Genomic DNA, 14,849 nt, shown 5'->3' on the forward strand with positions numbered 1-14,849 from the left:
TGTGGTGTCATATGTTGTGGTGTCATATGTTGTGGTGTCATATGTTGTGGTGTCACATGTTGTGGTGTCATATGTTGTGGTGTCATATGTTGTGGTGTCATATGTTGTGGTGTCATATGTTGTGGTGTCATATGTTGTGGTGTCATATGTTGTGGTGTCATATGTTGTGGTGTCATATGTTGTGGTGTCATATGTTGTTGTGGTGTCTTATGTTGTGGTGTCATATGTTGTGGTGTCATATGTTGTGGTGTCATATGTTGTGGTGTCATATGTTGTGGTGTCATATGTTGTGGTGTCTTATGTTGTGGTGTCATATGTTGTGGTGTCTTATGTTGTGGTGTCATATGTTGTGGTGTCATATGTTGTGGTGTCATATGTTGTGGTGTCATATGTTGTGGTGTCGTATGTTGTGGTGTCTTGTGTTGTGGTGTCATATGTTGTGGTGTCATATGTTGTGGTGTCATATGTTGTGGTGTCATATGTTGTGGTGTCATATGTTGTGGTGTCTTATGTTGTGGTGTCATATGTTGTGGTGTCATATGTGGTGTCATATGTTGTGGTGTCATATGTTGTGTCTTATGTTGTGGTGTCATATGTTGTGGTGTCATATGTTGTGGTGTCATATGTTGTGGTGTCATATGTTGTTGTCTTATGTTGTGGTGTCATATGTTGTGGTGTCATATGTTGTGGTGTCATATGTTGTGGTGTCATATGTTGTGGTGTCATATGTTGTGGTGTCATATGTTGTGGTGTCATATGTTGTGGTGTCATATGTTGTGGTGTCATATGTTGTGGTGTCATATGTTGTGGTGTCATATGTTGTGGTGTCATATGTTGTGGTGTCATATGTTGTGGTGTCATATGTTGTGGTGTCATATGTTGTGGTGTCATATGTTGTGGTGTCATATGTTGTGGTGTCATATGTTGTGGTGTCATATGTTGTGGTGTCTTATGTTGTGGTGTCATATGTTGTGGTGTCATATGTTGTGGTGTCATATGTTGTGGTGTCATATGTTGTGGTGTCTTATGTTGTGGTGTCATATGTTGTGGTGTCATATGTTGTGGTGTCATATGTTGTGGTGTCATATGTTGTGGTGTCATATGTTGTGGTGTCTTATGTTGTGGTGTCATATGTTGTGGTGTCTTATGTTGTGGTGTCACATGTTGTGGTGTCATATGTTGTGGTGTCATATGTTGTGGTGTCATATGTTGTGGTGTCATATGTTGTGGTGTCATGTTGTGGTGTCATATGTTGTGGTGTCATATGTTGTGGTGTCATATGTTGTGGTGTCATATGTTGTGGTGTCATGTTGTGGTGTATGTGTGGTGTATGTTGTGGTGTCATATGTTGTGGTGTCATATGTTGTGGTGTCTTATGTTGTGGTGTCATATGTTGTGGTGTCATATGTTGTGGTGTCACATGTTGTGGTGTCATATGTTGTGGTGTCATATGTTGTGGTGTCATATGTTGTGGTGTCATATGTTGTGGTGTCATATGTTGTGGTGTCATATGTTGTGGTGTGTGGTGTCATGTTGTGGTGTCATATGTTGTGGTGTCATATGTTGTGGTGTCATATGTTGTGGTGTCATATGTTGTGGTGTCATATGTTGTGGTGTCATATGTTGTGGTGTCATATGTTGTGGTGTCATATGTTGTGGTGTCATATGTTTGGTGTATGTTGTGGTGTCTTATGTTGTGGTGTCATATGTTGTGGTGTCATATGTTGTGGTGTCATATGTTGTGGTGTCATATGTGGTGTCACATGTTGTGGTGTCATATGTTGTGGTGTCTTATGTTGTGGTGTCATATGTTGTGGTGTCATATGTTGTGGTGTCATATGTTGTGGTGTCATATGTTGTGGTGTCATATGTTGTGGTGTCATATGTTGTGGTGTCATATGTTGTGGTGTCATATGTTGTGGTGTCATATGTTGTTGTGGTGTCATATGTTGTGGTGTCATATGTTGTGGTGTCATATGTTGTGGTGTCATATGTTGTGGTGTCATATGTTGTGGTGTCACATGTTGTTGTGTGTCATATGTTGTGGTGTCATATGTTGTGGTGTCATATGTTGTGGTGTCACATGTTGTGGTGTCATATGTTGTGGTGTCTTATGTTGTGGTGTCATATGTTGTGGTGTCATATGTTGTGGTGTCATATGTTGTGGTGTCATATGTTGTGGTGTCATGTTGTTGTGGTGTCATATGTTGTGGTGTCATATGTTGTGGTGTCATATGTTGTGGTGTCATATGTTGTGGTGTCATATGTTGTGGTGTCATATGTTGTGGTGTATGTTGTGGTGTCATGTGGTGTTGTGGTGTCATATGTTGTGGTGTGTCATATGTTGTGGTGTCATATGTTGTGGTGTCATATGTTGTGGTGTCATATGTTGTGGTGTCATATGTTGTGGTGTCATGTATGTCATATGTTGTGGTGTCATATGTTGTGGTGTCATATGTTGTGGTGTCTTATGTTGTGGTGTCATCATGTTGTGGGTGTCATATGTTGTGGTGTCATATGTTGTGGTGTCATATGTTGTGGTGTCATATGTTGTGGTGTCATATGTTGTGGTGTCATATGTTGTGTCTTATGTGTCATATGTTGTGGTGTCATATGTTGTGGTGTCATATGTTGTGGTGTCATATGTTGTGGTGTCATATGTTGTGGTGTCACATGTTGTGGTGTCATATGTTGTGGTGTCACATGTTGTGGTGTCATATGTTGTGGTGTCATATGTTGTGGTGTCATATGTTGTGGTGTCATATGTTGTGGTGTCATATGTTGTGGTGTCATATGTTGTGGTGTCATATGTTGTGGTGTCATATGTTGTGGTGTCATATGTTGTGGTGTCATATGTTGTGGTGTCACATGTTGTGGTGTCATATGTTGTGGTGTCATATGTTGTGGTGTCATATGTTGTGGTGTCATATGTTGTGGTGTCATATGTTGTGGTGTCATATGTTGTGGTGTCATATGTTGTGGTGTCTTATGTTGTGGTGTCATATGTTGTGGTGTCATATGTTGTGGTGTCATATGTTGTGGTGTCATATGTTGTGGTGTCATATGTTGTGGTGTCATATGTTGTGGTGTCACATGTTGTGGTGTCATATGTTGTGGTGTCATATGTTGTGGTGTCATATGTTGTGGTGTCATATGTTGTGGTGTCATATGTTGTGGTGTCATATGTTGTGGTGTCATATGTTGTGGTGTCATATGTTGTGGTGTCATATGTTGTGGTGTCATATGTTGTGGTGTCATATGTTGTGGTGTCATATGTTGTGGTGTCATATGTTGTGGTGTCATATGTTGTGGTGTCATATGTTGTGGTGTCATATGTTGTGGTGTCATATGTTGTGGTGTCATATGTTGTGGTGTCATATGTTGTGGTGTCTTATGTTGTGGTGTCACATGTTGTGGTGTCATATGTTGTGGTGTCATATGTTGTGGTGTCATATGTTGTGGTGTCATATGTTGTGGTGTCATATGTTGTGGTGTCATATGTTGTGGTGTCATATGTTGTGGTGTCACATGTTGTGGTGTCATATGTTGTGGTGTCATATGTTGTGGTGTCATATGTTGTGGTGTCTTATGTTGTGGTGTCATATGTTGTGGTGTCATATGTTGTGGTGTCATATGTTGTGGTGTCATATGTTGTGGTGTCATATGTTGTGGTGTCATATGTTGTGGTGTCATATGTTGTGGTGTCATATGTTGTGGTGTCATATGTTGTGGTGTCATATGTTGTGGTGTCATATGTTGTGGTGTCATGTTGTGGTGTATGTTGTGGTGTCATATGTTGTGGTGTCATGTTGTGGTGTATGTTGTGGTGTCATATGTTGTGGTGTCATATGTTGTGGTGTCATATGTTGTGGTGTCATATGTTGTGGTGTCATATGTTGTGGTGTCATATGTTGTGGTGTCATTGTGGTGTCATATGTTGTGGTGTCATATGTTGTGGTGTCATATGTTGTGGTGTCATATGTTGTGGTGTCATATGTTGTGGTGTCATATGTTGTGGTGTCATATGTTGTGGTGTCATATGTTGTGGTGTCACATGTTGTGGTGTCATATGTTGTGGTGTCATATGTTGTGGTGTCTTATGTTGTGGTGTCATATGTTGTGGTGTCTTATGTTGTGGTGTCATATGTTGTGGTGTCATATGTTGTGGTGTCATATGTTGTGTGTGTCATATGTTGTGGTGTCATATGTTGTGGTGTCATATGTTGTGGTGTCACAGTTCTTGTGGTGTCATATCTCTAAACTCAGTGTCATATATGTTGGGTGGTGGATAACTACATGTTGTGGGTCACAGGTGGATAATGTTCTCCTGTTGGGATGCAGGTTGTCATATCTTGTGGGTCACAGGTGTGATAACTACAGTTCTCCTGGGGACAGTTCTCCTGTGGGACAGCAGGTGGATAACTACAGTTCTCCTGTTAGGACAGCAGGTGGATAACTACAGTTCTCCTGTTGGGACAGCAGGTGGATAACTACAGTTCTCCTGTTGGGACAGCAGGTGGATAACTACAGTTCTCCTGTTGGGACAGCAGGTGGATAACTACAGTTTCCTGTTGGGACAGCAGGTGGATAACTACAGTTCTCCTGTTGGGACAGCAGGTGGATAACTACAGTTCTCCTGTTGGGACAGCAGGTGGATAACTACAGTTCTCCTGTGGGTCAGCAGGTGGATAACTACAGTTCTCCTGTTGGGACAGCAGGTGGATAACTACAGTCTCCTGTTGGACAGCAGGTGGATAACTACAGTTCTCCTGTTGGGACAGCAGGTGGCAGTTCTCCCTGGTGGATAACTACAGTTCTCCTGTTGGGACACAGCAGTCTCCTGTAGGACAGCAGGGATAACTACAGTTCTTGTGGGTTCTCCACAGCAGGTGGATAACTACAGTTCTCCTGTTGGGACAGCAGGTGGATAACTACAGTTCTCCTGTTACAGCAGGTGGATAACTACAGTTCTCCTGTTGGGACAGCAGGTGGATAACTACAGTTCTCCTGTAGGACAGCAGGTGGATAACTACAGTTCTCCTGTTGGACAGCAGGTGGATAACTACAGTTCTCCTGTGGGACAGCAGGTGGATAACTACAGTTCTCCTGTTGGGACAGCAGGTGGATAACTACAGTTCTCCTGTTGGGGACAGCAGGTGGATAACTACAGTTCTCCTGTTGGGACAGCAGGTGGATAACTACAGTTCTCCTGTGGGACAGCAGGTGGATAACTACAGTTCTCCTGTTGGGACAGCAGGTGGATAACTACAGTCTCCTGTTGGGACAGCAGGTGGATAACTACAGTTCTCCTGTTGGGACAGCAGGTGGATAACTACAGTCTGTCCTGTTGGGACAGCAGGTGGATAACTACAGTTCTCCTGTTGGGACAGCAGGTGGATAACTACAGTTCTCCTGTTGGGACAGCAGGTGGATAACTACAGTTCTCCTGTTGGGACAGCAGGTGGATAACTACAGTTCTCCTGTTGGGACAGCAGGTGGATAACTACAGTTCCTCCTGTAGGACAGCAGGTGATAACTACAGGGACAGCAGGTGGATAAACTACAGGTGGATAACTACAGTTCTCCTGTTAGGACAGCAGGTGGATAACTACAGTTCTCCTGTTGGGACAGCAGGTGGATAACTACAGTTCTCCTGTTGGGACAGCAGGTGGATAACTACAGTTCTCCTGTAGGACAGCAGGTGGATAACTACAGTTCTCCTGTTGGGACAGCAGGTGGATAACTACAGTTCTCCTGTAGGACAGCAGGTGGATAACTACAGTTCTCCTGTTGGGACAGCAGGTGGATAACTACAGTTCTCCTGTTGGGACAGCAGGTGGATAACTACAGTTCTCCTGTTGGGACAGCAGGTGGATAACTACAGTTCTCCTGTTGGGACAGCAGGGAGTTCTCCAGCAGGTGGATAACTACAGTTCTCCTGTTGGGACAGCAGGTGGACAGCAGGTGGATAATAACTGTAGGACAGCAGTTCTCCTGTTAGGACAGCAGGTGGATAACTACAGTTCTCCTGTTGGGACAGCAGGTGGATAACTACAGTTCTCCTGTGGGACAGCAGGTGGATAACTACAGTTCTCCTGTTGGGACAGCAGGTGGATAACTACAGTTCTCCTGTAGGACAGCAGGTGGATAACTACAGTGGGACAGCAGGTGGATAATACAGTTCTCCTGTTGGGACAGCAGGTGGATAACTACAGTTCTCCTGTAGGACAGCAGGTGGATAACTACAGTTCTCCTGTTGGGACAGCAGGTGGATAACTACAGTTCTCCTGTGGGACAGCAGGTGGATAACTACAGTTCTCCTGTTAGGACAGCAGGTGGATAACTACAGTTCTCCTGTTGGGACAGCAGGTGGATAACTACAGTTCTCCTGTTGGGACAGCAGGTGGATAACTACAGTTCTCCTGTTGGGACAGCAGGTGGATAACTACAGTTCTCCTGTGGGACAGCAGGTGGATAACTACAGTTCTCCTGTGGGACAGCAGGTGGATAACTACATATGACAGCAGGTGGATAACTGTCCTGGACAGCAGGTGGATAACTCAGTTCTCCTGTTGGGACAGCAGGTGGATAACTACAGTTCTCCTGTTGGGACAGCAGGTGGATAACTACAGTTCTCCTGTGGGACAGCAGTTCTCCTGGTGGATAACTACAGTTCTCCTGTTGGGACAGCAGGTGGATAACTACAGTTCTCCTGTAGGACAGCAGGTGGATAACCAGTTCTCCTGTAGGGACATATGGTGGATGTCAGTTCTCCTGAGACAGCAGGTGGATAACTACAGTTCTCCTGTTAGGACAGCAGGTGGATAACTACAGTTCTCCTGTAGGGACAGCATATAGTTCTTGTAGGACATGAGGTGACAGTTCTCCTGGTGGATAACTACAGTTCTCCTGTGGGACAGCAGGTGGATAACTACAGTTCTCCTGTGGGACAGCAGGTGGATAACTACAGTTCTCCTGTAGGACAGCAGGTGGATAACTACAGTTCTCCTGTTGGGACAGCAGGTGGATGTACAGTTCTCCTGTTGGGACAGCAGGTGGATGTACAGTATCTCCTGTTGGGACATTAGGTGGATAACTACAGTTCTCCTGTTGGGACAGCAGGTGGATACAGTTCTCCTGTTGGGATTATGTAGTCATGAGTTCTCCTGTTGGGACAGCAGGTGGATAATACAGTTCTCCTGTGGGACAGCAGGTGGATAACTACAGTCTGAGGACAGCAGGTGGATAACTACAGTTCTCCTGTTGGGACAGCAGGTGGATAACTACAGTTCCTGGGACATTACAGTTCTCCTGTGGGACAGCAGGTGGATAACTACAGTTCTCCTGTATTAGGTGGATAACTACAGTTCTCCTGTGGGACAGCAGGATAACTACAGTTCTCCTGTTGGGACAGCAGGTGGATGTAGTTCTCCTGTAGGACAGCAGTTCTCCTGTGGACAGCAGGTGGATGGAACTACCACCAGATATACTCCTGTCCTGGGACAGCAGGTGGATAACTACAGTTCTCCTGTGGGACAGCAGGTGGATAACTACACCTCCTGTAGGACAGCAGGTGGATAACTACAGTTCTCCTGTGGGACAGCAGGTGGATAACTACAGTTCTCCTGATGGGACAGCAGGTGGATAACTACATTTCTCCTGTTGGGTCAGCAGGTGGATAACTACAGTTCTCCTGTTGGGACAGCAGGTGGATAACTACAGTTCTCCTGTTGGGACAGCAGGTGGATAACTACAGTTCTCCTGTTGGGACAGCAGGTGGATAACTACAGTTCTCCTGTTGGGACAGCAGGTGGATAACTACAGTTCTCCTGTTGGGACAGCAGGTGGATAACTACAGTTCTCTCCTGTTGGGACAGCAGGTGGATAACTACAGTTCTCCTGTTGGGACAGCAGGTGGATAACTACAGTTCTCCTGTTGGGACAGCAGGTGGATAACTACAGTTCTCCTGTTGGGACAGCAGGTGGATAACTACAGTTCTCCTGTTGGGACACAGGTGGATAACTACAGTTCTCCTGTGGTGGATAACTACATGGGACAGAGGTGGATAACTACAGTTCTCCTGTTGGGACAGCAGGTGGATAACTACAGTTCTCCTGTTGGGACAGCAGGTGGATAACTACAGTTAGTCAGTTCTCCTGTTGGGACAGCAGGTGGATAACTACAGTTCTCCTGTAGGACAGCAGGTGGATAACTACAGTTCTCCTGTATTAGGACAGCAGGTGGATAACTACAGTTCTCCTGTTGGGACAGCAGGTGGATAACTACAGTTCTCCTGAGGACAGCAGGTGGATAACTACAGTTCTCCTGTTGGGACAGCAGGTGGATAACTACAGTTCTCCTGTTGGGACAGCAGGTGGATAACTACAGTTCTCCTGTAGGACCAGGTGGATAACTACAGTTCTCCTGTTGGGACAGCAGGTGGATAACTACAGTTCTCCTGTTGGGACAGCAGGTGGATAACTACAGTTCTCCTGTTGGGACAGCAGGTGGATAACTACAGTTCTCCTGTTGGGACAGCATAGTTCTCCTGTTGGGACCAGGTGGATAACTACAGTTCTCCTGTTGGGACAGCAGGTGGATAACTACAGTTCTCCTGTTGGGACAGCAGGTGGATAACTACAGTTCTCCTGTGGACAGCAGGTGGATAACTACAGTTCTCCTGTGGTGGATAACTACAGTTCTCCTGTTAGGACACAGGTGGATAACTACAGTTCTCCTGTTGGGACAGCAGGTGGATAACTACAGTTCTCCTGTTGGGACAGCAGGTGGATAACTACAGTTCTCCTGTTGGGACAGCAGGTGGATAACTACAGTTCTCCTGTTGGGACAGCAGGTGGATAACTACAGTTCTCCTGTAGGACAGCAGGTATAACTACAGTTCTCCTGTTGGGACAGCAGGTGGATAACTACAGTTCTCCTGTTGGGACAGCAGGTGGATAACTACAGTTCTCCTGTTGGGACAGCAGGTGGATAACTACAGTTCTCCTGTAGGACAGCAGGTGGATAACTACAGTTCTCCTGTTGGGACAGCAGGTGGATAACTACATTCCCTGGTGGGACAGCAGGTGGATAACTACAGTCTCCTGTAGGACAGCAGGTGGATAACTACAGTTAGTAGGACAGCAGGACAGACCAGGTGGATAATACAGTTCTCCTGTTGGGACAGCAGGTGGATAACTACAGTTCTCCTGTTGGGACAGCAGGTGGATAACTACAGTTCTCCTGTTGGGACAGCAGGTGGATAACTACAGTTCTCCTGTGGGACAGCAGGTGGATAACTACAGTTCTCCTGTTGGGACAGCACTACAGTTCTCCTGTGGATAACTACAGTTCTCCTGTTGGGACAGCAGGTGGATAACTACAGTTCTCCTGTTGGGACAGCAGGTGGATAACTACAGTTCTCCTGTTGGGACAGCAGGTGGATAACTACAGTTCTCCTGTTGGGACAGCAGGTGGATAACTACAGTTCTCCTGTAGGACAGCAGGTGGATAACTCAGTTCTCCTGAGGGACAGCAGGTGGATAACTACAGTTCTCCTGTTGGGACAGCAGGTGGATAACTACAGTTCTCCTGGTGGATAACTACAGTTCTCCTGTTGGGACAGCAGGTGGATAACTACAGGTGGATAACTACAGTTCTCCTGTTGGGACAGCAGGTGGATAACTACAGTTCTCCTGTTGGGACAGCACTACAGTTCTCCTGTGGATAACTACAGTTCTCCTGTTGGGACAGCAGGTGGATAACTACAGTTCTCCTGTTGGGACCAGGTGGATAACTACAGTTCTCCTGTTGGGACAGCAGGTGGATAACTACAGTTCTCCTGTTGGGACAGCAGGTGGATAACTACAGTTCTCCTGTTGGGACAGCAGGTGGATAACTACAGTTCTCCTGTTGGGACAGCAGGTGGATAACTACAGTTCTCCTGAGGACAGCAGGTGGATAACTACAGTTCTCCTGTTGGGACAGCAGGTGGATAACTACAGTTCTCCTGTTGGGACAGCAGGTGGATAACTACAGTTCTCCTGTTGGGACAGCAGGTGGATAACTACAGTTCTCCTGATATAGTTCTCCTGTTGGGATGTTGGTGGATAACTACAGTTCTCCTGTTGGGACAGCAGGTGGATAACTACAGTTCTCCTGTTGGGACAGCAGGTGGATAACTACAGTTCTCCTGTTAGGACAGCAGGTGGATAACTACAGTTCTATACAGCAGGTGGTATTATACAGTTCTCCTGTTGTAGGACAGCAGGTGGATACTACAGTTCTCCTGTAGGACAGCAGGTGGATAACTACAGTTCTCCTGTTGGGACAGCAGGTGGATAACTACAGTTCTCCTGTAGGACAGCAGGTGGGACAGTCAGGTGGAGTTCTCCTGTTGGACAGCAGGTGGATAACCAGTTCTCCTGTTGGGACAGCAGGTGGATAACTACAGTTCTCCTGTAGGACAGCAGGTGGATAACTACAGTTCTCCTGTTGGGACAGCAGGTGGATAACTACAGTTCTCCTGTTGGGACAGGTGGATAACTACAGTTCTCCTGTTGGGACAGCAGGTGGATAACTACAGTTCTCCTGTTGGGACAGCAGGTGGATAATAGTTCTCCTGTTGGGACAGCAGGTGGATAACTACAGTTCTCCTGTTGGGACAGCAGGTGGATAACTACAGTTCTCCCTGGGACATTAGGTGGATAACTCAGTTCTGAGGAGATAACTACAGTTCTCCTGTTGGGACAGCAGGTGGATAACTACAGTTCTCCTGTTGGTACAGCAGGTGGATAACTACAGTTCTCCTGTTGGGACAGCAGGTGGATAACTACAGTTCTCCTGTTGGGACAGCAGGTGGATAACCCTGGTTCTCCTGTAGTCAGCAGGTGGAGACAGTTCTCCTGTAGGACAGCAGGTGGATAACTACAGTTCTCCAGATATACAGTTCTCCTGTTGGGACAGCATGGATAACTGTTGGGACAGCAGGTGGATATACAGTTCCTGTAGGACAGCAGGTGGATAACTACAGTTCTCCTGTTGGGACAGCAGGTGGATAATACAGTTCCCTGTTGGGACATTAGGTGGAGTCAGATTCTCCTGTAGGACACAGGTGGATAACCAGATTCTCCTGTTGGGACATTAGGTGGATAACTACAGTTCTCCTGTTGGGACAGCAGGTGGATAACTACATTCTCCTGTGGGTCAGCAGGTGGAGACAGTTCTCCTGTTGGGACCAGGTGGATACTACAGTTCTCCTGTTGGGACAGCAGGTGGTAGTTCTCCTGAGGACAGCAGGTGGATAACCAGTTCTCCTGTTGGGACCTGGTGGATTATGTCCTGTTGGGACAGCAGGTGGATAACTACAGTTCTCCTGTTGGGACAGCAGGAGATAACTACAGTTCTCCTGTTGGGACAGCAGGTGGATAACTGTGGAGTCAGTTCTCCTGGGTGGACAGACCAGTTGGGACAGCAGGTGGATAACTACAGTTCTCCTGTTGGGACAGCAGGGACAGCAGGTGGATAACTACAGTTCTCCTGTTGGGACAGCAGGTGGATAACTACAGTTCTCCTGTTGGGACAGCAGGTGGATAACTACAGTTCTCCTGAGGACAGCAGGTGGATAACTACACTGTTGGGACAGCAGGTGGATATACAGTTCCTGTTGGGACAGCAGGTGGATAACTACAGTTCTCCTGTTGGGACAGCAGGTGGATAACTACAGTTCTCCTGTAGGACAGCAGGTGGATAACTACAGTTCTCCTAGGACAGCAGGTGGATAACTAGGACAGCAGGTGGATAACTACAGTTCTCCTGTGGGACAGCAGGTGGATAACTACAGTTCTCCTGTTAGGACAGCAGGGACAGTTCTCCAGGACAGCAGGTGGATAACTACAGTTCTCCTGTTGGGACAGCAGGTGGATAACTACAGTTCTCCTGTTGGGACAGCAGGTGGATAACTACAGTTCTCCTGTTGGGACAGCAGGTGGATAACTACAGTTCTCCTGGGACAGCCTACAGTTCTCCTGTTGGGACAGCAGGTGGATAACTACAGTTCTCCTGTTGGGACAGCAGGTGGATAACTGTTCTCCTGTGGGACAGCAGGTGGACTACAGTTCTCCTGTTGGGACAGCAGGTGGATAACTACAGTTCTCCTGTTGGGACAGCAGGTGGATAACTACAGTTCTCCTGTTGGGACAGCAGGTGGATAACTACAGTTCTCCTGTTGGGACAGCAGGTGGATAACTACAGTTCTATCCTGTTGGGACAGCAGGTGGATAACTACAGTTCTCCTGTTGGGACAGCAGGTGGATAACTACAGTTCTCCTGTTGGGACAGCAGGTGGATAACTACAGTTCTCCTGTTGGGACAGCAGGTGGATAACTACAGTTCTCCTGTTGGGACAGCAGGTGGATAACTACAGTTCTCCTGTTGGGACAGCAGGTGGATAAGTTCTCCTGTTACAGTGGATCTCCTGAGGACAGCAGGTGGATAACTACAGTTCTCCTGTAGGACAGCAGGTGGATAACTACAGTTCTCCTGAGGACAGCAGGTGGATAACTACAGTTCTCCTGTTAGGACAGCAGGTGGATAACTACAGTTCTCCTGTAGGACAGCAGGTGGATAACTACAGTTCTCCTGTTGGGACAGCAGGTGGATAACTACAGTTCTCCTGTTGGGACAGCAGGTGGATAACTACAGTTCTCCTGTGGGACAGCAGGTGGATAACTACAGTCTCTCAGCAGGTGGATAACTGAGGGACAGCAGGTGGATAACTACAGTTCTCCTGTTGGGACAGCAGGTGATAACTACAGTTCTCCTGTTGGGATAACTACAGTTCTCCTGTTGGGACAGCAGGTGGATAACTACAGTTCTCCTGAGGACAGCAGGTGGATAACTACAGTTCTCCTGTTGGGACAGCAGGTGGATAACTACAGTTCTCCTGTTGGGACAGCAGGTGGATAACTACAGTTCTCCTGTTGGGACAGCAGGTGGATAACTACAGTTCTCCTGTTGGGACAGCAGGTGGATAACTACAGTTCTCCTGTTGGGACAGCAGGTGGATAACTACAGTTCTCCCAGGTGGACAGTTCTCCAGGTGGATAACTACAGTTCTCCTGTTGGGACAGCAGGTGGATAACTACAGTTCTCCTGTGGGACAGCAGGTGGATAACTACAGTTCTCCTGGGACAGCAGGTGGATAACTACAGTTCTCCTGTTGGGACAGCAGGTGGATAACTACAGTTCTCCTGTAGGGACAGCAGGTGGATAACTACAGTTCTCCTGTAGGACAACAGGTGGATAACTACAGTTCTCCTGTTGGGACAGCAGGTGGATAACTACAGTTCTCCTGTTGGGACAGCAGGTGGATAACTACAGTTCTCCTGTAGGACAGCAGGTGGATAACTACAGTTCTCCTGTTGGGACAGCAGGTGGATAACTACAGTTCTCCTGTTGGGACAGCAGGTGGATAACTACAGTTCTCCTGTTGGGACAGCAGGTGGATAACTACAGATTCTCCTGTTGGGACAGCAGGTGGATAACTACAGTTCTCCTGTTGGGACAGCAGGTGGATAACTACAGTTCTCCTGTAGGGACAGCAGGTGGATAGTTCTCCTAGCAGGTGGTTCTCCTGTTGGGACAGCAGGTGGATAACCAGATATACAGTTCTCCTGTTGGGACAGCAGATAATGACTTGGTGTAAAGATGGAGACTCATGATCAACCAAACTGAAATGATGTAGTCATGAGGAGACAGACCATCAGATATACCCTGGTATTATGTAGTCATGAGGAGACAGACCAGATATACCCTGGTATTATGTAGTCATGAGGAGACAGACCAGATATACCCTGGTATTATGTAGTCATGAGGAGACAGACCACCAGATATACCCTGGTATTATGTAGTCATGAGGAGACAGACCAGATATACCCTGGTATAATGTAGTCATGAGGAGACAGACCCGATATACCCTGGTATTATGTAGTCATGAGGAGACAGACCAGATATACCCTGGTATTATGAGGGAGACAGACCAGTACCCTGGTCAGTGAGGAGACAGACCAGATATACCCTGGTATTATGTAGTCATGAGGAGACAGACCAGATATACCCTGGTATTATGTAGTCATGAGACAGAGACAGACCACCAGATATACCCTGGTATTATGTAGTCATGAGGAGACAGACCCCAGATATACCCTGGTATTATGTAGTCATGAGGAGACAGACCCAGATATACCCTGGTATTATGTAGTCATGAGGAGACAGACCAGATATACCCTGGTATTATGTAGTCATGAGGAGACAGACCAGATATACCCTGGTATTATGTAGTCATGAGGAGACAGACCAGATATACCCTGGTATTATGTAGTCATGAGGAGACAGACCAGATATACCCTGGTATTATGTAGTCATGAGGAGACAGACCAGATATACCCTGGTATTATGTAGTCATGAGGAGACAGACCACCAGATATACCCTGGTATTATGTAGTCATGAGGAGACAGACCAGATATACCCTGGTATTATGGAGACAGACCATCAGATATACCCTGGTATTACGTAGTCACGAGGAGACAGACCACCAGATATACCCTGGTATTATGTAGTCATGAGGAGACAGACCAGATATACCCTGGTATTATGTAGTCATGAGGAGACAGACCAGATATACCCTGGTATTATGTAGTCATGAGGAGACAGACCACCAGATATACCCTGGTATTATGTAGTCATGAGGAGACAGACCAGATATACCCTGGTATTATGTAGTCATGAGGAGACAGACCACCAGATATACCCTGGTATTATGTAGTCATGAGGAGACAGACCACCAGA

The sequence above is a fragment of the Oncorhynchus keta genome, chromosome 27 (genome assembly GCF_023373465.1).
Source record: "Oncorhynchus keta strain PuntledgeMale-10-30-2019 chromosome 27, Oket_V2, whole genome shotgun sequence".
NCBI classification, from domain to species: Eukaryota; Metazoa; Chordata; class Actinopteri; order Salmoniformes; family Salmonidae; genus Oncorhynchus; species Oncorhynchus keta.